At 41.2% G+C, this 23,246-nt stretch overlaps 1 long non-coding RNA gene across 1 annotated transcript; it reads right to left on the bottom strand.

Moving 5' to 3' along the window:
* Positions 1-298: 298 nt before the first annotated feature.
* Positions 299-22,768, bottom strand: LOC120852092. Its single transcript, XR_005718475.1, has 4 exons — positions 22,758-22,768; positions 14,952-14,956; positions 10,751-10,759; positions 299-393 (listed from the first exon to the last, which is right to left on the bottom strand). It is a non-coding gene; the product is annotated as an uncharacterized LOC120852092 (long non-coding RNA).
* Positions 22,769-23,246: the final 478 nt, after the last annotated feature.

Here is a 23,246-nt window from a genome sequence, read left to right as displayed (position 1 = left end):
AAGCAGCTTTTTCACTTTCCTCTTTCACCTTCATCAAGAGGCCCTTTAGTTCCTCTTCACTTTCTGCCAAGGTGGGTGTCATCTGCATATCTGAGGTTATTGATATATCTCCCTGCAATCTTGATTCCAGCTTGTGATTCATCCAGCCTGGCATTTTGCATGATGTACTCTGCCTATAAGTTAAATAAGCAGGGTGACCAATATACAGCCTTGATGTACACCTTTCCCAATTTTGTACCAGTCTGCTGTTCCATACCTCGTTCTAACTGTTGCTTCTTGACCTGCATACAGGTTTCTTAGGAGGCAGGTAAGGTGGTTTGGTATTCCTGTCTCTTTAAGAATTTTCCAGTTTGTTGTAATCCACACAATTAAATGCTTTAGCGTAGTCAACTACTCTTATCTGACATTAAGTTGTGACAGATTGTTATCCATGGTTATGGTACATTGCTTCCTTGCTAGAATTTTTTGCAGAAGTTCTACCAATTTGTTGTTGTTCAGTGGCCCAGTCAGGTCCAACTTGTTGTGACCCCATGGACTGCAGCATACCAGGCCTCCCTGTCCTTCACCATCTCCTGGAATTTGCCCAAGTTCATGTCCATTGCATTGGTGATACCATCCAGGCATCTCATCCTCTGATGCCCTCTACTCCTTCTGCCTTCAATCTTTCCCAGCATCAGGGACTTTTCCAATGAGTTGGCTGTTTGTATCAGGTGACCAAAATACTGGAGCTTCAGCTTCAGCATCAGTCAATGAGTATTCAGGGTTGATTTCCCTTAAGAGAAACTGGTTTGATCTCCTTCCTTTCCAAGGGACTCTCAGGAGTGTTCTCTAGCACCACAGTACAAAGGCATCAATTCTTTAGTGCTCTGCTTTCATTACAGTCCAGCTCTCACTGGGAAGACCATAGCCTGTACCCGACCACTGGGAAGACCATAGCCTTGACTATAGGGACCTTTGTTGGCAGAGTGATGTCTCTGCTTTTCAACACACTGGCTAGGTTTGTCCTAACTTTCCTGCCAACAAGCAATCATCTTCTAATTTCATGGCTGCAGTCACTATCTGCTTCGATTTTAGAGCCCAAGAAGAAGAAATCGGTCACTGCTTCCACATTTTCCCCTTATATTTGCCATAAAGTAACTGGGCTAGACCAGAGAAAGCAATGGCAACCCACTCCAGTACTCTGAAAATTCCATGGATGGAGGAACCTGGTGGACTGTCGTCTATGGGGTCTCCCAGAGTCGGACATGACTGAACCAAAAAAATCAGTTTTTGTAATATTTTTAAAAAATCTGTTTATAATATTTAGTTTTAAGCCAGCTTTTTTACTCTCTTCCTTCACTGTCATCAAGAAATTCTTTAATTCCTGTTTGCTTTCTTACATTTGAGTAGTATCATCCATGTTATCTGAGGTTGTTGACATTTCTCCCATCTATCTTGATTCCAGCTTGTAATTCATCCAGCTTGGCATCTCTTGTGATGTGCTCAGCATATTGCTTAAATAAACAGGGTGACAACAGACAGCCCTATCTTACTCTTTTCTGAGTCCTGAATCAATCAGTTTTTCCATAGAGGGTTCTAACTGTTGCTTCTTGACCTGCATACAGGTTTCTCAGGAGACAGGTAAGATGATCTGGTACTCCCATCTCTTTTAGAGCTTTCCAGTTTGTTATGATCCACATAGTCAAGGCTTTAGCTCAGTTGATGATTGAGAGGTAGTTGCTTTTCGAGAATCCCCTTGCTTTCTCTATGATCCAGTGAATGTTGGCAATTTGATCTCTGGTTCCTCTGCCTTTTCTAAACCTAGCTTGAATGTCTGGAAGCTCTTGGTTCATGTAATGCTGAAGCTTAGCATGCAGGATTTTAAGCATGATCTTACTAACAAGGGAGATGAGTGCAATTGTCTGATGGTTTGAATATTTTTTAGTATTGCCCTTCTTAGGAACTGGGATGAGGATTGGCCTTTTCCAGCCCTATGGATACTGCTGAGTCTTCTATATTTTCTGACATATTGAGTGCAACACTTTGATAGCATCATCTTTTAGAGTTTTGAATATCTCTACTGGAGTTCCCTGGTGGCTCAGATGATAAAGCGTCTGCCTACAATGCGGAAGACCTGGGTTCAATCCCTGGGTTGGAAAGATCCTCTGGAGAAGGTAATGGCAACCCACTCCAGTACTCTTGCCTGGAAAATCTCATAGACAGAGGAGCATGGTAGGCTACAGTCTATGGGGTTGCAAAGAGTCGGACACAATTGAGCGACTTTACTTACTTACTTACTGGAGTTCATTAGAAAAGACCTCACTTCTGGAAAAAAAATGAAGGCAGGAGGACAAGAGGATGACAGAGGGTGAGATGGTTGGATGGCATCACTGACTCAATGGATCTGAGTTTGAGCAAGGTCCGGGAGGTGGTGAAGGCAGGGATGCCTGGCATACTGCAGTCCTTGGGGTCACAAAGAGTTGGACACAACTTAGTGACTGAACAACAACAGCAAGTGGAATTCCATCTTATGCACTAGCTTTATTGACAGCAGTACTTCCTAAGGCCCACTTGACTTCACACTCCAGAATGCCTGGCTCTGGGAGACTGACCACACAGTCATGGTTATTTGGATCATTAAGATCTTTTTTGTACAGTTCTTCCATGTATCTTTCCATCTCTTCTTGATCTCTTCTGCTTCTACCAGGTCTCTACTGTTTCTCTCTTTTATTGTGCCCACCTTTGGTCAAAATGTTCCTTTGACATTTCCAAGTTTCCTGAAGAGATCTCTAGTCTTTCTCCTTCTGTTCTTTTCCTCTATTTTTAATGTATTATTCATTGAAGAAATCTTTCTGTCTCTCCTTGCTGTTCTTTGGAACTCTGAATTTAGTTGGGCGTAGCTTCCCCTTTCTCCCTTGCTTTTCATTTCTCTTCTCTCATCTGCTATTTGTAAAGCCCCCTCAGATGACCACTTTGCCTTCTTACTTTTCTCTGGGATGGTTTTGTTTGCGGCCCCCTGTACAATATTATGGACCTCATCCATAGTTCTTCAGGCACACTGTTCACTAGATCGAATCCCCTCAATCTATTTGTCACCTCTACTGTATGGGGGATTTGACTGAGGTCGTACCTGTCTGGCCTAGTGGTTTTTCCTGCGTTTTTTAGTTTAAGCCTGAATTTTGCTGTGAGAAACTGATGCTCTGAACCATAGTCAGCTCCAGGTCTTGTTTTTTTCTGACTGTATATAGCTTCTCCATCTTTGGATACAAAGAATTATTACAATTATTTTGATTTTGGTATTGACAATTTGGTGACATCCATGTGTAAAATTGTCTCTTGTGTTGTTGAAAAAGGGTATTTTCCATGACTAGTGCATTCTCTTGGCAGAATTTACTTCTTTATAACCATATCATTGTTGTTTGTCAGAAAGGAGATATGACACTGATAAATATGTTTTAACCAAGTTAAAGGTAGTTTATTAAGCAAATTTACCAGGTAGTAAGGTCATCTATGGATGTCTACCCAACATGCCAGGCAGATGTCAGCAACAAAAAGGAGGCAGAAAGGTGGAGAAGAAAGTCAACAAGTAAGAACTCCACTACCTTTAAAGATATTCCCCAAGCAAGTTTCTCATTATATCAATTTCTCTAGATAAGAGAGTACAGCATCTTTCTTTCTAGCCAGCAGAATCAATTGTTCAAGCAAATAGAGAACATCTATAGTTCAGAGGTACTTTTTAGTAAGACTTACCTAAAGATAAATGATGAGGAAGCTGGCCTTTACCAGATTGGACAGATATGCATTCCAGAGCCTACTGCTATATGCCCCCCATGGCCATTCCTCCATATTCTCCCAAACAGCAATCCACTAAGATAGAAGAAAGACAAATTGTGGTGCAACAAATATCCCCCTATTGGCCTAGAGATATGAGCCCTTGTTCTGCTTCTGCCAGTTAATATCTTTGTGCCTTTGGACAAGTCCACCAAATAAGTTGTCAACTAAAATAGATGAGTCACTAAATAAGGTTCAAGGTTAGTCAAGCTTTTAATGATTTGCAATAAGTGAAATCTGTCTTTAGTAACGTTAGCTGTTGATTCTATACCATTTTCTTGTTTCTTTTAAGAAACAAAGGAATTTATTATCTTCAAGGGATAACCTCTCTTCAATTCTGTCTAATGAAATTCAGTTTGATATAACAAATACTGAGATCTTGTTAAGTGCCAATAGGCACTAAGATAAACTCCTTTTGAAGATAAATAAAGCCTCAGTTAACAGCTCTAATAGAAGAAATACATAATTAAACATACATTTTAAAATGAAGTGTGATAAGGGCCCTAGTAGGTAAAGAGGGATGACAAAAATACTTAAGAAAGAGCCTCAAACTTTTAAAAACCTATTCCTTGGAAAATCTGAAACACATTCACTTTAATGAGAAAATGTCTACTAATAATTTAAAGATTGTTCCAATAGAAGGAAGAGAATATTTACTGATTTTAGGCATTAGCTAGCTTATAGGTGGACCAGACATTTCCAGGCTCTTGATGTCACCATAATCTAGATGGTCACTTACATGGCTTACTTGGCATGTGGCAGGATCTATCAAGACACTCCATGTGGTTGGAGGAGGTCATCAAGAGGACATGATCTCAAGTTGACCTAAGAGCTGAACTTGGACAATCAAATACTCCTTACTCCTCTCATGAGTTTGGAATGATGTTTGCACAACTGGAGTCGTTTTCAAGGATGCAGCCTTGAGAGAACAAGGTGGTATTGAGACCATCTGGGACTAGTTCCAGATTTCAACCAGCAAAGCTCCAGCAATTGGCAAACCAGCCCAGGAGACTTAATAAATGGGTCTTGAAAGAAGAGGCATCCAAGGGGAAGTCCGAGTTAGCCATCAACTTCTGTGTAGGGAGGGGATACCTGTATGTTAGATGCTTATAGATCACCGTGTGACGATGAGTGATGCCCTAAAAACCTGTCTGGTTTAATATGCTTGTGTAAGGAACTGTACAGAGCACACTGAGGCAAAGAAGAGACATGAACAGTTGCCATGGTAGGCTAGCCTTGTTGGATGCCCAGCGAGAAGCTGAAGCTCAAGTTAGGAAGTTGGAAGATGGGCTGAGATTAGAAAAGGATAGGCAGTGTCCACTGCTCTGCTAGCTCGGGGCTGGAAGACAAGGTGGGAGAGCAGGACAAGAAATCAGAGAACTTCGGGTGCCATTCTACAAAGCTAGGAGGGTGCAAATGGCCATGGAGGAAAGTCCTAGTGTTTGTGACAAAGTCTGATTGGAGCACTGGTAGGAGGAATCCTTGGGAATGTAGGAGAGCAACAGAAGGCGGGCATTATGGTGATTGACAGAAATGGATGAAACACCTGCTGCCGTCTGACTCCTAATGTACAGGAAAGGCAAAAGCACAGTAACCACAACCCCCAGCGGGTGGGGCAGCCCCACATTCAGGAAATGTTCATGATGAAAAGATTTACTCCTACTGAGCTTATTGAACTAGCTGCCGAATTCCAGGAAAGGGCCAGGGAAAGTATCCAGGCCTGGTTAGTGCAACTCTGAGGTATAGGGTGGAGTGGAATTTCCCTGACTGGGCAGGGAAAATGAGCAACATCACTACACATCCTGCCTTCTGTCAGTGCCTGTGTGGTGATCAGAGAGTTTAAGGTGTCCATTCTTTTGCAGACTGGGTTATTCTAGCTACAGGGAGGCTTGGCCCAATAAGGGGAATCTCCCTGGGCCTGTGGGACTCTGGATATCCATAGAGGAAGTATGACAGATTCTTAGGGAGCTGGGAATAAGACAGGCCTTCTAAGCTTCTGCTTTTGAAGGCTCTGCTCCCATCACATTCACCATGGGAGTGAAAGCCCGATCCTGCATCCCGCCCTCAGCACCTGGCATGGAACATCGACATCCACGCTGAGGTGCTGTGGGACAAGACATTTATAATGTTAGACAATTCACTGCTGATCCAGGAAAAACCACAAACTGACAAATCCTGGGAACAGGTTTGAGCTGTGGGAAAGGCCCAGGAGAGAGATGGGAGTGAAAAAACCAAAATGCTATCCCAACAGTCTGTACTGGATCTGGTAAAACTAACCCAGAAACAAATGTGGTTTGACCTTATTGCTGCTGGGACCATATCCAAAAATATACACTAACAACCCAATGTTGTGTTGGTCAGATGAGGAAAGCCTTAAAATCTGAACAGTTCAGACCTGGTCAACCTCCCTCTACAGTCCTACTTAGGGTGGGTGTCTCCACAGCCCAGGTATAGGATGCAGGCCAAGACTGCCTCCAGGTGAAGGGTATGAGGTGATTGGATGCCTCATGTTGAGCTCACTCTTCACTTTTTATGTTGTTTAGTCGCTAAGTCATGTCCGACTCTTCTGCAATCTCATAGGCTGTAGTGACCAGGCTCCTTTGTCCATGGGATTTCCCAGGCAAGAATATTGGAGTGGGTTGCCATCTACTCCTTCAGGGGATCTTCCCTACCCAGGGATCGAACCCCTGTCTCCTGTGTCTCCTGCATCGGTGTTACCCAAGAAGCTCTTCGCTATTCACTGGCCTCTCAGAAATAAGCAAAAGGTGACAGCTCTGTTGACACTGGAGCTGAACATAGGCTAATACACGGTCACCATCTCAAAGTTTTCTGGCCCTCTCAGTACCATCAGTGATTACACACAGTAAGTGGTTGTAGTTAGGAAGGTCCCTTTGCCACTACAAATTCTCTCCCATGAGAATACTAGGTTTTTTTTTTTCTTTTTGAGATACCAGAGAACATTCCAGGCATTGAAATCCTACAAGGTCAATCTCTGAAAACCTCTATCATGAGTTTTGCCTCTGTGTTAGAGTAATCAGACCAGAGCTGAGCAGAAACACCAATTATATCTACCAGTATATCTACCTACCACTCCCATGAAGAGTGACTGTCAAAGAAAATAAATTGCCTGGGGTCATAAGGAAATAGGAGAAACTCTGCAAAAACTGCACTGAGTGTGCATTGTAAATTCTGCCCGTAGTGCTTTCAAGAGCCCAGTATGACTGGTAAAAAGCCAGATAACTCATGGCTGATGATCATGGGCTATGGAGAACTGAACAAGATAGTGCACCTATCCATGTGGCTGTGCCAACAATGCCACCACCATAGATGGCTTGGCCCCTGTCATAGGAGTGTACCATGCTGTACTGAGTTTAGCAAATGCTTTTTTTCAGTATATCCCATATCACTGAGTCACAAAATCAATTTGCCCTCATGTGGAAGGGACAACAATGGGCCTTTCAAGTGCTTCCTCAAAGCTACCTGCCCACCAAATGTCATGGGATGGTAGCCTGAAAATTGTCCCTGTTCTCTTTCCCTAACTGGTAAAATGGTGTCATTGCACTGAATCATGTTAACATGTAAAGACTTGCCAAAACTGCAGGACACTCTGCAGACTCTGCTTGAATACCTATGAGGGAAAAGATGGATGATAAACCATGAAAAATGCAAGGTTCATGCACCACCATGAAGTTTGGTGGCATCATTTTGTTGGGCAAGATGCTCATGACTTACAAGCTGTGATTGATTAGATACAAGCCTATCCAATCCCCAAGAACCTGAGAGAGGTGCCAGCTTCTATGGGGATTTGGGAGTTTGGGAAAACTTGACTTCTTTACCTGCCACAGTGCCTCCATCACTTATACCACTTGGCTAAAAATGGGTATGTGTAGGATTGAAGATCAGAGCAGCAAGCCACGTTTCAGATGGCAAAAGTACTAGTGAAGCAGACGAAAGCTCTGGGTACCTCCAGTGCAAAGTAAGCATCTGAGAAGATGTAGCTGAGACTCTGGAAGGGGTGGGCTGAACACTGTCACAGAGAAACAGAAGGAAAGAGCACCCCTAGAAATTTGGACCCAGCTCTGGAAAGGGGCAGATTCTCTATATAGGGTGCAGATTCTCCATAGAGCAACAGCTCCTAGCAGTGTACTCCTCCAGGGAGAGCCCCTCATGAAGGAACAGTGTATCATGTGTATCATGATAAGAACCCTTTCTATGAAGGGCTGGGTTGAGAATGCCTTCCACCCACTCACCTCTGCCATGGCTCATGCTCCCATGTTGACAGACTGGCCTACCTGCCGCAGCATCCTGCCCACCAACCACTGTCTCTAGAAATGCAGGTTCCACTAGGCCCCATGGAGCATGCAGATCCTCCTGCCTTTGTTCCTGCAGAGGCCCTTGCAGCCCGTAAATAGGGAGTGGGGAAAACGCCCACTGATGCCTGCTATACAGGTGAGTCTATTTGGGGCAACTGTTTCATATGGACTGCAGTCACCATTTAGCCCAACACTGACACTATCTGGTTGGAATCAGGAACAATCATAGCAGTAGTGGGTTCAACGAGGTTTGGCTAAAATCACTCTTTGATCCTGGCTGTTAACTCTTTGTATTTTTTTTTTTTTAATAATTTACTTATTTTAATTGGAGGCTAATTACTGTATAATATTGTAGTGGTTTTTGCCATACATTGACATGATCAGCCATGGGTGTACATGTATAACTCTTTATATTAACAATTGGGCTGTTCCAAAAGAATTAACCCTATGGCTGGCTTAGACAATGAAAACCAAGTAGAGACTGATCATGAATAAGCCATTCCGGGGTCAGGATATGTCGGAAGACTTTTGGGTTCCTCTGCACAAACTTGAGGCAGTCCTCACTGTCTTCCATGTCTCAGTTCATAAGATGCTGACGCCCTCTGGCCATTGGGAAGCTGATTCTCTAGCTTGAGTACAAGCCCTACCAACTCTTATTGCCAGGGAATATGGACTGCCCCTGAAACAGACTGGCTTGATTAACACAATAACAGCATTTCCCATCTGCTCTTAACAATGCCCAAGGCAAATGCCAAAAGAGTATAGGACCATCTCCCAGCAAGTAAGGGGTTTGGAATTGATTATACTGACCCCCTCCCTCTGTATAAGTTCTAAATATGCCTTTGCTTGCATGGTTACTACATCTGGCTTAAGGCAAGCTTTCCCCTGCTGCTATGCAAACCAAGCTTCCATTCTTCATGCATTAGAGAAGATGAGTACCATGAACAGATACCCTCATCAAATAGGCTGTGATTGAGGGTCATATTTCAAAAGTGAATACTGGGCAAAAGGACTTGATATTGAATGGAGATTCCATCTCCCCTATGACAGGATTGGTAGAAAGAAACAATGAAATATTAAAGCAGCAGATTAAATCACTAACAGGTAAAACCACTTTGGCTGGGAGAACTGAAGTACTGTCTCAGGTTTTAACACATTGAATAATCAGTCATTAGGGCTATTGCCCCATGTGCAGACTGGCAAACCATGCCTAGAACCCAACATCTTAAAGACACGGTAGTCTCAGGAGACAGCCATTGCCCCAACTCTAAATGTGAATCAATGTCCTATGGCTGCTGAGAACACTAAGCCCCAGTGCACCTGGGAGAGGTATTACCTACTGAAATTTGCAATGGGATATCCCACTGAGATGTGTGCGTTACTTTGAATTCCTGGGTGAGACAAAACTACTCAAATGCCACTGGGATCCCACTGTTTCTGCTACAGGCGAGATCTATTGAAATGCATTGTACTTGGAATGCAGTGTCTAAAGAGGGAGAAGGTGGGGATCCTGATCTCGTATATCCCACCCCCAGTCCATCTCCTCCCTCTTGACAATGCTGCCTTCCCTAGCCAACGTGCATGGTATACACAACCCGGTCAGATTCCCACTGAAGGATCAGGCCACAAGTGTAATTTTTTTTGGAAAAGAAGACTATCCCACACAAGTTCCTACTAAATATTGGTTTTTTTGAACTTAGACTCCTGTTGTTCCAGCGGTATCTGGTCATTAGATGGGCACCTGATGGAAATGCCTTTCTACCATGGGCCTACTTGTATGCCCCCCAAAGGTATCAATCCGGCTGATGGATATGTGGGCAGCTGCCCTTCTCTAGCTCATCAGGACTACCATGGTTGGCATCACCACTCCAGGGAGGGGATCGGAAGGCCCGAAACCAGTAGCAAGAAAAAGCTAGGGCTTAATTCACCTGACACTACCGATGCTGATCCAGAAGCCTGGCCTGTGGCTTCACTACCAATAACGCCAGGCGCAGGGCTTCTTTCTGACAAACTACGCAGGTAGCCCATCAAACCGCTGATGAGAAAGGTACTAAAAACATCACCAATCAGAGCCACAGGTGTCTACAGTCGGACCTGGATCTGAGATGAGTTCATGTAGCTCACCTGGAGTTAGGGATATTGGAACCAGGTAGATCTATGCTGGGAACAGAAAAATCACTCTAAATGGAACCAATCCAATTGCATCAGGGATAGTGGGGTGGATATCACCAAAACTGTGCAGTCATTCTGTCATATCAAAGGATGGTGACTGGTTTGGCATGGACTATTTAGACTGCCCAGAAATTTAATGGATAGCCCTGAACAGGACCCAGTGGTTGTATGGCATGAATCTTTGGCATGGCTTCCACCTGTATGGTTGGGTCACTGCACCCAACCTGGGTTTTCCCTAGCTACAGGGGAGAATCGATCTCATGGTGAAAAAAAAAAAAAAAAGCCAGCTTACTTCTCCTAAAGGCTAGATGAGCATGTTCTAGTGGCTCAATCATTTGGCCACCATCTGCGTCCCTTCCACTGTGGCCTGGAACATTATACCGCATGTAGAAGCCCTTTCTAAATTCACCCAGCAAACCTTAAATAATAGCTGTCAAATTCTGTTTGTACTGAACACCAGATGTCTCTAATGAGAAAAGCTGTCCTCCAAGATTCAATGGCCTTGGACATTATTACTATCTCACAAAAGGCACCAGTGCCATTATCTAAACTGAGTGTTATGTGTTCAAATCTGATGAGTCTGCTAATGTATCATTTCTATTAACTCACATGAAGACACAAGTGAACAACATCCTGAGTGATCCAACTCCCAGCACGGGGGACTTAAATAAACCAGTGGTTCATGGGTAGGATCGTGGGGGTTTCGGTGGAAAAAATTATTACTTATTTTGGGGATCATTATTTTGATCTGTGTTTTGTCTTACATGTGCTTCTATTGCTGTTGTGTTACCTACCTCCAGAGAAGCCAGATAACCACCTAATGAACCACTTCCAAGCTAACGGGAGCCCTGGCTGATGAGTCAGGGCACATTGTAGAAGGCGGGTGTGGGGCTGGGGGAGGGATGTGTAAGATAGTAGCCACCAGAAGGAAGCGGGAGGGTTGGAGGAGGTCATGGAGAGAATGTGACTGATAGTTGACCTGCAAGTTGGCTCTGGAGAATTTGAGGCTCCTCAACCCCTACCCCTGAACTTGGAGTGTACCTTCTGTTCACCCTTCCCAGAGTTGGAGCCATTTTCAAGGACACAGCCTTGAGAAAGCAAGGTGTAGTTGAGACTATCTGGACTGAATACGTGATTCAACTGGTGGGTACAGAGATCTACTTATCTTGTGGTTGCCCAAGACCAGACTAGCCTTGAATATAAATTCTGTTTATCGGGAGTGGGCTGCCTCTATCTATGGCTTCTCCTTGCCCTCCATACATGGGGGCCAGCTTCAGATTTCACCTAGGGAAGCTCCTAAATTTGCAAACCAACACGTATTTTATCTTTAAATTGTCCTTTTAGCCTCAAAAATATAAATATTCAGTGTTATTAGGGAAAGAAACCCCTTCAACAAGTTTGTGACTTTGCCCACAAGTCCTGCAAGGAGAGCCTGTTGCAAGTGATAAATTCTTAATTTACTGTAATCTCTGTTTCAATCGGATCTGCTGCTGGAGCCTGGTGCCCAAGCTGATAGCTCCCTTATCTGCACTAACTCAGAAAATAAAAGGTGGTTAAACTGAACTGCTGCCAGTCTTCTTCAGTCAAGCCCTTCTACTTAAAAGGTCTGGAAAGGCCAGTTCACTGTCTAAACACAACTATGGAGTATAAGCTCAGCATAACGATTTAAGGACCGGGTGTTGCAGTGGGGGGAAACATAGAGAGAAACACTGATTTCAACTTTAAGAAAGCATAGGGCATTAAATATCAAACTCTGAGCTATGTCAGAGTCCACAGCAGCTGTGGTATTTGTGTCAGACAGACAGGAAATTTATAAACACTATGTTCCCTGCTGAACAGTAGTTACTATTTTACTTAAATTTATTTAGAGATTATGCTTTCTTTTCATATTTCACTAGACAGATTCTGAATTCACTTTGTTGCTTATAAGTCAAGAAGTGTTGGGTTTCTTCCTGTGTGGACTAAATAATAATGCTAAACTGCACATTCTGTCTGTTTCTCAAGCATAAGACTTACCCATACTTATTAAAACACTTCCTCCTGTTTACTCAGTAAGAATCACTGACCACTTTTTTGCCTTCCCCACCAACCACTGATAATTTGCTTATACATGTCCTGCTTCTCCAAACACAGCTGGTTCATATTCAAGTGTACATCCTGGGGCTGTTGTCTACAGTTAAGTCCTGATCAGTGGTGCTAGTGGTAAAGAACCCGCCTGCCAATGCAGGCGATGTAAAAGACATTGCTTCTGCCCCTGGGTGAGGCAGATCTTCTGGAGGAGGGCACGGCAATCCACTCCAGTATTCTTGTCTGGAGAATCCCATGGACAGAGGAGTCTGGTGGGCTACAGTCCAGAGGGTCACGAAGAGTTGGATACGACTGAAGCAGCTTTGCATGCATTAGCACTTGTGGACTGAAATTGTAGATGAACCTGTATATTTCTTTTATGCTTTCTTCACCCTTCTCTTTTATATTAGCTCAAAAACTAGAAAGGTCTTAACAGTGTAAACAGTATCTTGGTTTGGCCACATGGACTGGAGTTATGACTTATACTAAGCAATACAGGTACTCTTTTTAAGGGGTGGGTAGTGGTGGACTAAAGACCAAGAATAGGCAGTGCTAAACAGAGTTTCTGACTCAGCGTTCTCCTTCAGTCAGTTTGTGGAACGAAGTTGCCTCTGAAATATGTCACCAAGAAATACGATCAGTATGCCAATATCATGTTAGATTTTTTTAAAGTTTCCCCTCATTACATCATATCTTTTTTACCAAAGTTCTTTCCAATTTCTGAGATATAAATAAGTGGCCAGTCTTAAACTTGGGCCCCTTGACACAATGCTTTGATCTGAACTTGGCTTTTTAAAAAAATATATTACATCATATATCTTGGAGATAGTCCTCATGAGCACATATCGTTCTGTCTCAGCTTTTTCTAAATGGCCATGTAGATGTCCATGTATGGATTACTGTTATTTATTTAACCAATTCCCTATCAATAGACATTTAAATTACTGCCAATCCTTTCCTATTACAAATTATGCCACAAAAATTTATCTCTATATTTGTCATTTCCATGAGTTTATCAATAGAATGAATTTCTAAATATGGAATTCTGGGGGCAAAGGGGATGTACAATATTACATTTTTATAGATTGTGCTAAAGTATATTTCCATAGAGATATAAAAATTACACTCCCACAGTAATGTAACAGAACTTCTTTCCCCAAGTTCTTAATAAAACAGAGGGTTATTAAACCTTTTTGTCTTTACCTTTCTCTGAGGTGAAAAATGTTATCTTTATGTGGCTTTTAATTTGCATTTCTCTTATGAGTGGGCTTGAGGATATTTTCCTGCATGGAGAAGCTATGCCTTCTTTTCTGTGGCCTGTAGTCACCTTTTGCTCCTTTATTGACTTGTTTACATAGTTTTACTTATTTGTAAGGGCTTGCTATATATTAAATAATTTACTTTTTCTATGACAAAGTTATAAATAGTTTTCCTGGTTTTTAATTGTCTCTAATTTTATTTGTCATTTTCCTTCTTCAGAAAATTAAGTTAGTTTAATTAAATTTATTACTTGAAAAATTATTTCTAGATTTTGTTTTATATTAAAACAGGGCTTAATCTAAAATCTTTTAATATTTATTCTATTACTTTTACACTTTAATATTTACTCTATTACTTTTATATGTCAACTTTTGAATGTTTACATTGTGATGCACTTGGAATTTATTTTATGTACTTTTTTAAGATGGTTACTTAGTTGTCCCAACAACACATGTGTATTAAGAGACACATTTATCATCCACTAATGTCTCATATATATTGAAACTATTTCTGTGTTCCTATTTTTCCTACTGATCTGTTTATTTACATGTCAAATACCATTCTGCTTTAGTTCTAACAACTTTATAGCACAATTTACTTTTCTTCTTTTCAAAATTACGTATCGGGCCTTCCTAGGTGGCTCAGAGGTATTAATAAAAGTATCCTCTTGCCAGTGCAGGAGATATAGGAGATGTGGGTTCAATCCCTAGGTCAGGAAGATCCCCTGGAGAAGGGAATGGCTATCCACTCCAGTATTCTTGCCTGGAAAATCCCATGAACAGAGGAGCCTGGCAGGCTATAGTCCATGGGGCTGCAAAGAGTCAGACATGATTGAGCAACTGAACACACAGCAGCACTTATGTATTGAGAAAACTGTAGAATCAACTTATGTACCTTAAAACACATGTTATTTTCATTTACATTACGGGAAATGCCCCTTCCAGACATTTTTAAACAGAAGGTCTTGACTAGAAGATTAGCATGACATATATAAGTTAACTCAGGGGATGTTGATATTTTTATGATATTTAAGCTTCCTACTCTAGAATATTGTATGAATTGCTATGTGTTAAACTATTGCATGTCTTTAACTTTTATTTTAACATTGTCTTCATAAAGTCTATGATTTCAGATATTTTACCTTTTTTGTTGCTCATATTCATGAATGCTTTTTTCAACAAAGAATTTAAGTGGTAGTTGCTGTATATATGGCAGCTATATGATCCTGTGTATCAATCTTCTTCTCACTTTACTTATTTTACTATTAATAACTGTTCTTTTTTCTTCCAAACAAATGATCATCTAAAAAAGTACTGGTTTTATCTCTACTTTTCCTGTTTTCATAGCTACTTTTTCCCCCTTTTGCTTCCTTTCATTCATTAGCAACTAGGAAACAAAGTAAAATGGTAATAGTAATAAAATTCATGCTACTTTGCTACTGATCATATTTGGAAGGTTTCTAATGTTTTAAATAAAGAATGGATGTTAAATTTTATCAAAAAATTTTTCATCATCTGCAGAGATTCAGCTTTTCTGATTTTATTAATAGTTTGAATTATGTTAATAGATTTTAATATTGAATCAGTAGCTCAACACACTTTACCGTCATAGTGCTATTTTTCACTTTGCTTCTAGATTCTGTTTGCTGATTTTCAACTGTAAATTTTGGCTTGGTATTTGTATTTGTGAGTTTTGACATTTTCTTTTGTTCTTTATTTATTTTCTGTTCTTTTCTTTTTGGCTGTCTTTGCCAAACTTTGGTATTAACGTCACTGAAGTTTCATGATAAAGAATACGAATTGTTTTGTTGTTGTTGTTATGTGATCAAGCATACCTAAAACATTTAAAATTTTATTTTAAAATTAAAAGCACTCACTTCTTAGTTGGAGACACCCTGGCTTTAACAATTCTGGTGTATTCTCAGTCTTCCCAGGAAGGGATCTGAATCATAAGGACATTGAGAATGCTATAGACAAATTTGCATAAAGTCTAAGAAGAATACGGAAGGTAGTGATGGCAGGCACTGCTTACTTAGTGTCTAGTAGTACCTGCTTCTAGTCCAGCAACCAGTCCTAAGATGAGCAGATGCTGTGCTCTATACAACATCCATGAAGGAGCAGTTATATAGCTGTTTCAATGCTAGATTGAACTGTATACTTTATAAGGTAGCTAAATACTCCTTTATCCTTTTATTTATATTCTATAGCATTTTGAGCATCTATTTACACTAGAAACTATGCTAAACTGCTGAGAAAAAGAAAAACTTTTATAAATCAACAAAAGCATCACCGTCACCTAATTCACTGATTTGAAAATCTGTAAGCAATTTTTAATACAAGAATGCAAATAAGAAAATTTGGAGATATAAGTAGAAAATGTCAGCCAGTGAGTGGCTTTCATCACTAGAGACCTGATTCCCCAGAGCAGATAGATGTCCATCATAAGCATTACTAATACAGCAATCAATATAGCAACTTCTGATTTTCCCTAAGTTAGAAAAGCAGAAAAGGATAAAAAGCCAAAGTATGATAACTTTCCTTTAATAAGAATTTAATTGTGGGTAAGAGAAAACAAAAGAGAGAGCATATATCTTATGGATATTCCAAATAGGTGTGTATGTGTGTACTTTACAGGGGTTCACAGGTGGCCCAGTGCTAAAGAATCTATCTACTAAACAGGGAATGTGAGTTCAATCCCTGGCTTAGGAAAATCCCCTGGAGAAGGAAATCGCAACCCACTCCAGTATTTTTGCCTGGGAAATTCCATGGACAGAGGAGCCTGGTGGGCTGCAGTTTACAGAGTCACAGAGTCAGACACAACTTAGCAACTAAACAAGTGTATACTTTAGCTTCCTATTGAATTTTCCCACACACTTGATAATGGAGCCTTGGATTAAAAAGATAAGTAGCCTAGTAGTTCCTTCATTATCCCTCTACTCAAAATTTTCTCAATTCAATATTTGTGAATTGTTTCTTAGCTGCCCAGCAGTAGCCATCAAGTTACAATAACTTAATTAGAAACATTCATTTATTTGAATAGGAATTTGACACAGTGTTGAAAGATAATAAAATAACATTGCTTGAGCAGCCATAAGTTATGCTATAGGTATGGTGGGACTATTTAAATACTAGCCTCCTTGATGGCTCAGATGGTAAAAAAATCTGCCCACAATGTGGAGACCCAGGTTTGATCCCTGGGTCAGGAAGATCCCCTGGAGAAGGAAATGGCTACCCACTCCAGTATATACAGACATCCTTCTTTTAGAGCTTCCCAGGTTCCTAAGTGATCAATGCAAAGAAACAGAGGAAAACAATAGAATGGGAAAGACTAGACATCTCTTCAAGAAAATTAGTGATAACCAAGGGAAGATTTCATGCAAAGATGGGTAAAATAAAGGACAGAAATGGTATGGACCTGACAGAAGGAGAAGATATTAAAAGAAGGTGGCAAGAATACACTACGGAACTATACAAAAAAGATCTTCATGGCCCAGATAACCACGATGGTGTGACCACTTACCTAGAGCCAGACATCCTGGATTGTGAAGTCAAGTGGGCCTTAGGAACACTATGAAAGCTAGAGGAGGTGATGGAATTCTAGCTGAGATATTTCAAATCTTAAAAGATGATGCTGTGAAAGTGCTGCACTCAATATGCCAGCAAATTTGGAAAACTTAGCAGCGGCCACAGACTGGAAAAGGTCAGTTTTCATTCAAATGCCAAAGAAAGGCTATGCCAAAGATTATTCAAACTACTGTACAATTGCAAGTTGGCTTCAACAGTATATGAACCCAGAACTTCAGATATTCAAGCTGGATTTAGAAAAGGCAGAGGAACTAGTGATCAAATTGTTAACATCCTTTGGATCACAGAGAAAGCAAGAGAATTCCAGAAAAAAAATCTACGTCTCCTTCACTGACTACCCTAAAGCCTTTGACTATGTGGATCACAACAAACTATGGAAAATCCTTAAAGAGATGGGAATACGAGAGCATCTCACCTGTCATCTGAGAAAGCTGTATGCAGGTCAGAAAGAAACAGAACTGGACACGAAACAATGGACTGGTTCCAAATGGAAAAACGAGCACATCAAGGCTGTATATTGTCACCCTTCTTATTCAACTTATATGCAAAGTATGTCATGTGAAATGCCGTGCTGTACAAAGCACAAGCTGGGATCAAGATTGCTGGGAGAAACATCAGTAACCTCAGATATGTGCTGTGGCTCCGCTGCTAAAGAATCTGCCTGTAATGTGGGAGACCTGTGTTCAATCCATGAGTTAGGGAGATCCCCTGGAGAAGGGAAAGGCTACCCACTCCAGTATTCTAGACTTGAGAATTTCATGAACTGTATAGTCCATGAGCTCACAGAGTCAGACACGACTGAGCGACTTTCACTTTCAGATTTCACTTTCCCTTTCAGCATAAGATTCACCCACCTTATGGCAGAAAATGAAGAGGAACTAAAGAATCTCTTGACGAAGGTGAAAGAGGAGAGTGAAAGAGCTGGCTTAAAACTCAACATTCAAAAACAAAGATCATGGTATCCAGTCCCATCACTTCATGGCAAATAGATGGGGAAATAACAGAGACAATGACAGACTATTTTCTTGGGCTCCAAAATAACCACAGATGGACTGAAGGCAAGAAATTAAAAGATGCTTGCTCCTTGGAAGAAAAGCTATGACAAACTTAGACAGTAATATTACTTTGCCAACAACAAAGCTGTGTTTTTCCCAGTAGTCATGTAAGGATGTGAGAATTGGACCATAAAGAAGGCTGAGTGCCGAAGAATTGATGTTTTTGAACTGTGGTATTGGAGAAGACTTTTGAGATTCCCTTGGATGCTCAAAATTCTCCAAGCCAGGCTTCAGCAATACGTGAACCGTGAACTCCCTGATGTTCAAGCTGGTTTTAGAAAAGGCAGAGGAACCAGAAATCAAATTGTCAACATCTGATGGGTCATCAAAAAAGCAAGAAAGTTCTAGAAAAATATCTATGTCTGCTTTATTGACTATGCCAAAGCCTTTGACTGTATGGATCACAATAAACTGTGGAAAATTCTGAAAGAGATGGGAATACCAGACCACCTGACCTGCCTCCTAAGAAACCAATATGCAGGTCAGGAAACAACAGTTAGAACCAGACATGGAACAACAGACTGGTTCCAAATAGGAAAAGGAGCATGTCAAGGCTGTATATTGTCACCCTGCTTATTTAACTTGTATGCAGAGTACTTATGCGAAACACTGGTTTGGAAGAAGCACAAGCTGGAGCCAAAATTGCCGGGAGAAATATCAGTAACCTCAGATGCAGATGACACTACCCTTATGGCAGAAAGTGAAGAAGAACTAAAAAACCTCTTGATGAAAGTGAAAGAGGAGAGTGAAAAAGTTGACTTAAAGCTCAACATTCAGAAAACTAAGATCATGGCATCTGGTCCCATCACTTCATGGGAAATAGATGGGGAAACAGTGTCAGACTTTATTTTTTTGTGCTCCAAAATCACTGCAGATGGTGATTGCAGTCATGAAATTAAAAGGCGCCTGCTCCTTGGAAGGAAAGTTATGACCAACCTAGAGAGCATATTCAAAAGCAGAGACATTACTTTGCCAACAAAGTTCTATCTAGTCAAGGCTATGGTTTCCCCAGTGGTCATGTATGGATGTGAGAGTTGGACTGTGAAGAAAGTTGAGTGCCAAAGAATTGCTGCTTTTGAACTGTGGTGTTGGAGAAGACTCTTGAAAGTCCCTTGGACTGCAAGGAGATCCAACCAGTCCATCCTAAAGGAGACCAGTCCTGGGTGTTAATTGGAAGGACTGATGCTGAAGCTGAAACTCGAGTACTTTGGCCACCTCATGCAAAGAGTTGACTCATTGGAAAAAGACCCTGATGCTGGGAGGGATTGGGGGCAGGAGGAGAAGGGGACAGAGGATGAGATGGCTGGATGGCATCACTGACTCAATGCACATGAGTTTGGATGAACTCCAGGAGTTGGTGATGGACAGGGAGGCCTGGCGTGCTGTGATTCATGGAGTCACAAAGAGTCAGACACGACTGAGCAACTGAACCGAACTGAACTGGACTACAGAGAGATCATGCCAGTCAATCCTAAAGGAAAACAACCCTGAATACTCATTTTAAGGACTGATGTTGCAGCTGAAACCCCAGTACTTGGGCCACCTAATGCGAAGAGCTGACTCATTGGCAAAGATTCTGATGCTGGGACAGATTGAAGGTAGGAGGAGAAAGGAACAGCAGAGGACGATATGGTTGGATGGCATTATTGACTCAATAGCCATGAGTTTGAGCAAGCTCTGGGAAACGGTGAAGGGCAGGGAAGCCTTGTGTGAGGCAGTCCATGGGGTTGCAAAGACGAGAGTCTGAGTGAACTCTGGGAGTTGGTGATGGACAGGGAGGCCTGGCTGCTGCGATTCATGGGGTCGCAAAGAGTCGGACAGGACTGAGCGACTGAACTGAACTGAACTGAACTGAGCCACTGAGCAACAGGTGGCGCTAGTGGTAAGGAACCTGCCTGCTAATGCAGGAGATGTAAGAGATGCGGGTTTGATCCCTGGGTTGGGAAGACTCCCTGGAGGAGGGCATGGCATCCCTTTCCAGTATTCTTGCCTGGAGAATCCTATTGACAGAGGTGGCTGGAGGACTATATTCCATAGGGTGCCAAAGAGTCGGACATGACTGAAGTGACCTAGCACTTGCATGCTATTTTACAAGACCAAAGTCAAATGATTACGCAAATTCTTTCCAGTAAGAGAAACTTTAAAAGTCCATTTGGGAACACTGATAGTTTTGAAATGCTGGTTTATTTTCTTACTTTGAACATGGACAGTGCTTATTGCTTTAAAAGAAATGAAATATATAATAAACCACCTGCTATAAATTCAAGTGAAACTGTTGTCATATAATATGTCATGATATGTTTGGAATTAGGAATTAGCCCTCATGTCTAAGCAGTCTTTCTGTGATGCAGAGTTCCTTCTCACTCTGAAATTTCCATGAAGTGTTTGCATTCACAAAAGCTAATGATGGCATAAAATTCTTTCTGTAGAAAAATTTGCCATACAGGAAGTCCTCAGGGATCTTGGGTGGTGAGAAGCAAATCTGACAAATTTTTTTTTTCTCAGTAAATATTTAAAGAAATACATTGTTAAGCCTCTGAACTCATCTCAGCCATGATTTACAAAATGAAAAATACTTGAAGAAAAACCTCTTTCCTTCAATTATTAGTCTGTTTGGAATTACTAAGATACCACAACCTGGAATTACTGAGATAACAAAATAAATTAAAGCTACATATTTGCTTTTTATTTTTCATCTACTGTTTTTTTTTCCTATCAACATGTGGCAAACTTCAACAGGAACAGAAATACTATAACAGTTTAAAAAGCATACTTTTTGAGCCCCACCCTCTCAGATACAGCAAGAATATTAACACACCAGAAGCAGTTAATTTAGAATCATTTTTGATTAGCAATATGCTACTTTGGTGATTTTCTGATTCAAGATATCACTATCTTCTAAGGGAAAATGACAGTATAAACTTAGACCTGATGTATTTTCCCAAAAGAAAAAGAACAAAGCTGAGTTTGTGACTGTCTCAAGATGTTGTTCTTCTGTGACAGGCAAATTTGAATTTACACCTTGTCAAGACTCTTTGGTATTATTCTTATTGACTAAAAGGAACTTAAAGAACTGATAAGGGAAAGAAAAGCTTTTCCTTATCAGGATATTTTTGTTAACTTGTTAGAGAGCAATGGGCAGCTATGGGCCGTCTTGTAGGGAGATGCAAAGACTCCTATGATGATACATGGCCTGGTCAGATAGAAAACTTGTTAAAAGCATTTAAATATAGAATAGTGTCTCCATTACCTCTCTCTCTTTTAGCACCTACAGTGCTTTCAGTTCAGTTCAGTTCAATTGCTCAGTCGTGTCCGACTCTTTGCGACCCCATGAATCACAGCACACCAGGCTTCCCTGATCACCACCAACTTCCGGAGTTCACTCAAACTCATGTGCATCGAGTCGGTGATGCCATCCAGCCATCTCAACCTCTGTCATCCCCTTCTCCTCCTGCCCCCAATCCCTCCTAGCATCAGAGTCTTTTCCAATGAGTCAACTCTTCACATGAGGTGGCCAAAGTATTGGAGTTTCAGCTTTAGCATCAGTCCTTCCAGAGAACACCCAGGACTGATCTTTAGGATGGACTGGTTGGACCTCCTTGCAGTCCAAGGGACTCTCAAGAGTCTTCTCCAACACCACAGTTCAAAAGCAGCAATTGTTTGGTGCTCAGCTTTCTTTAGCTGAACTTATATTCTTATTGTTGCTTAATATAAAATATATACTATGTTATCAAAAATGGACGCAGTATTCCACATAGTATTACACGAAAGCAAGCTTTTACCTTTTGTTAGTCACTTTATATTATAAAGGGCGGCTTCCCTGGTGGCTCAGAGGTTAAAGTGTCTGCCTGGAATGTGGGAAACCCCGGTTCAATCCCTGGGTCAGGAAGATCCCCTGAGAAGGAAATGGCAACCCACTTCAGTACTCTTGCTTGGAGAATCCCATGGAGGGAGGAGCCTGGTAGGCTACAGTCCATGGGGTCGCAAAGAGTCGGACATGACTGAGCGACTTCACTTTCTTTTTATATTATAAAATTGTATGATATAGTTTTTAAAACAATTAAATACTTTATTAATATCTCTATGCTACTGCTGCTGCTGCTGCTGCTAAGTTGCTTCAGTCATGTCCGACTCTTTGCGACCCCATGGACTGCAGCCTACCAGGCTCCTCTGCCCATGGGGTTTTCCAGGCAAGAGTACTGGAGTGGGTTGCCATTGCCTTCTCCGTCTATGCTACTAAACACTCTTAATGACTCAAGATTATTATATTGGCCGTTGAATATAGCCATAATCTCACAAATGCTGAGATATACTAGGATATTTTCCCCTTCACTAAATTACATCAGCTTTTTGGATTTCTTTGTATTTGAAGTTGCTTAATTTTTTTCTCTCTATTGTACCTTCTTGTTATTAAATTGTATGCCTATAGAAGTCATGATTGACTGTGTGTTGCTTGAGTGAGGTCAGTCGCAATGATCCTCTACTAGACTTTAAACTAGAATTCTCTCTCTCATTTATCTGTGAATGAGCATGGTCTTTGGCACATAGTAAGTTCTTACCAAACATTGTAGAGTAAATATATAAAAGATGACTACCGTTTTAGAATACAGTGTGAGTCTGAGGTTATGCACAACATATATGCACATTATTTCCACAAAATCCTGCAAGATAAGTGTAATTACTTCCACTTTCCAAAGTAGGAAATTGAATGTAATTCAATTCAATTCACTACATTCTCAGTTAGGAAGTGGTAAATTTGAGATTTGAACTTGGGTCTATCTGGATCCAAAGTCAATGTTCTGTATTTGCTGGTCCCATAGTCCTACAACCTTGTCTTCCCTTCCATTTAAATTCACCACAACTTCAGCTGCTGCTGCTGCTAAGTCACTTCAGTCGTGTCTGGCTCTGTGCGACCCCATAGATGGCATCCCACCAGGCTCCCCCGTCCCTGGGATTCTCCAGGCAAGAACACTGGAGTGAGTTGC

Source organism: Oryx dammah, unplaced genomic scaffold (genome assembly GCF_014754425.2).
Source record: "Oryx dammah isolate SB20612 unplaced genomic scaffold, SCBI_Odam_1.1 HiC_scaffold_2, whole genome shotgun sequence".
NCBI classification, from domain to species: domain Eukaryota; kingdom Metazoa; phylum Chordata; class Mammalia; order Artiodactyla; family Bovidae; genus Oryx; species Oryx dammah.
Note: the sequence above shows the minus strand (reverse complement) of the source record. Positions and strands in the feature narration are given on the sequence as shown.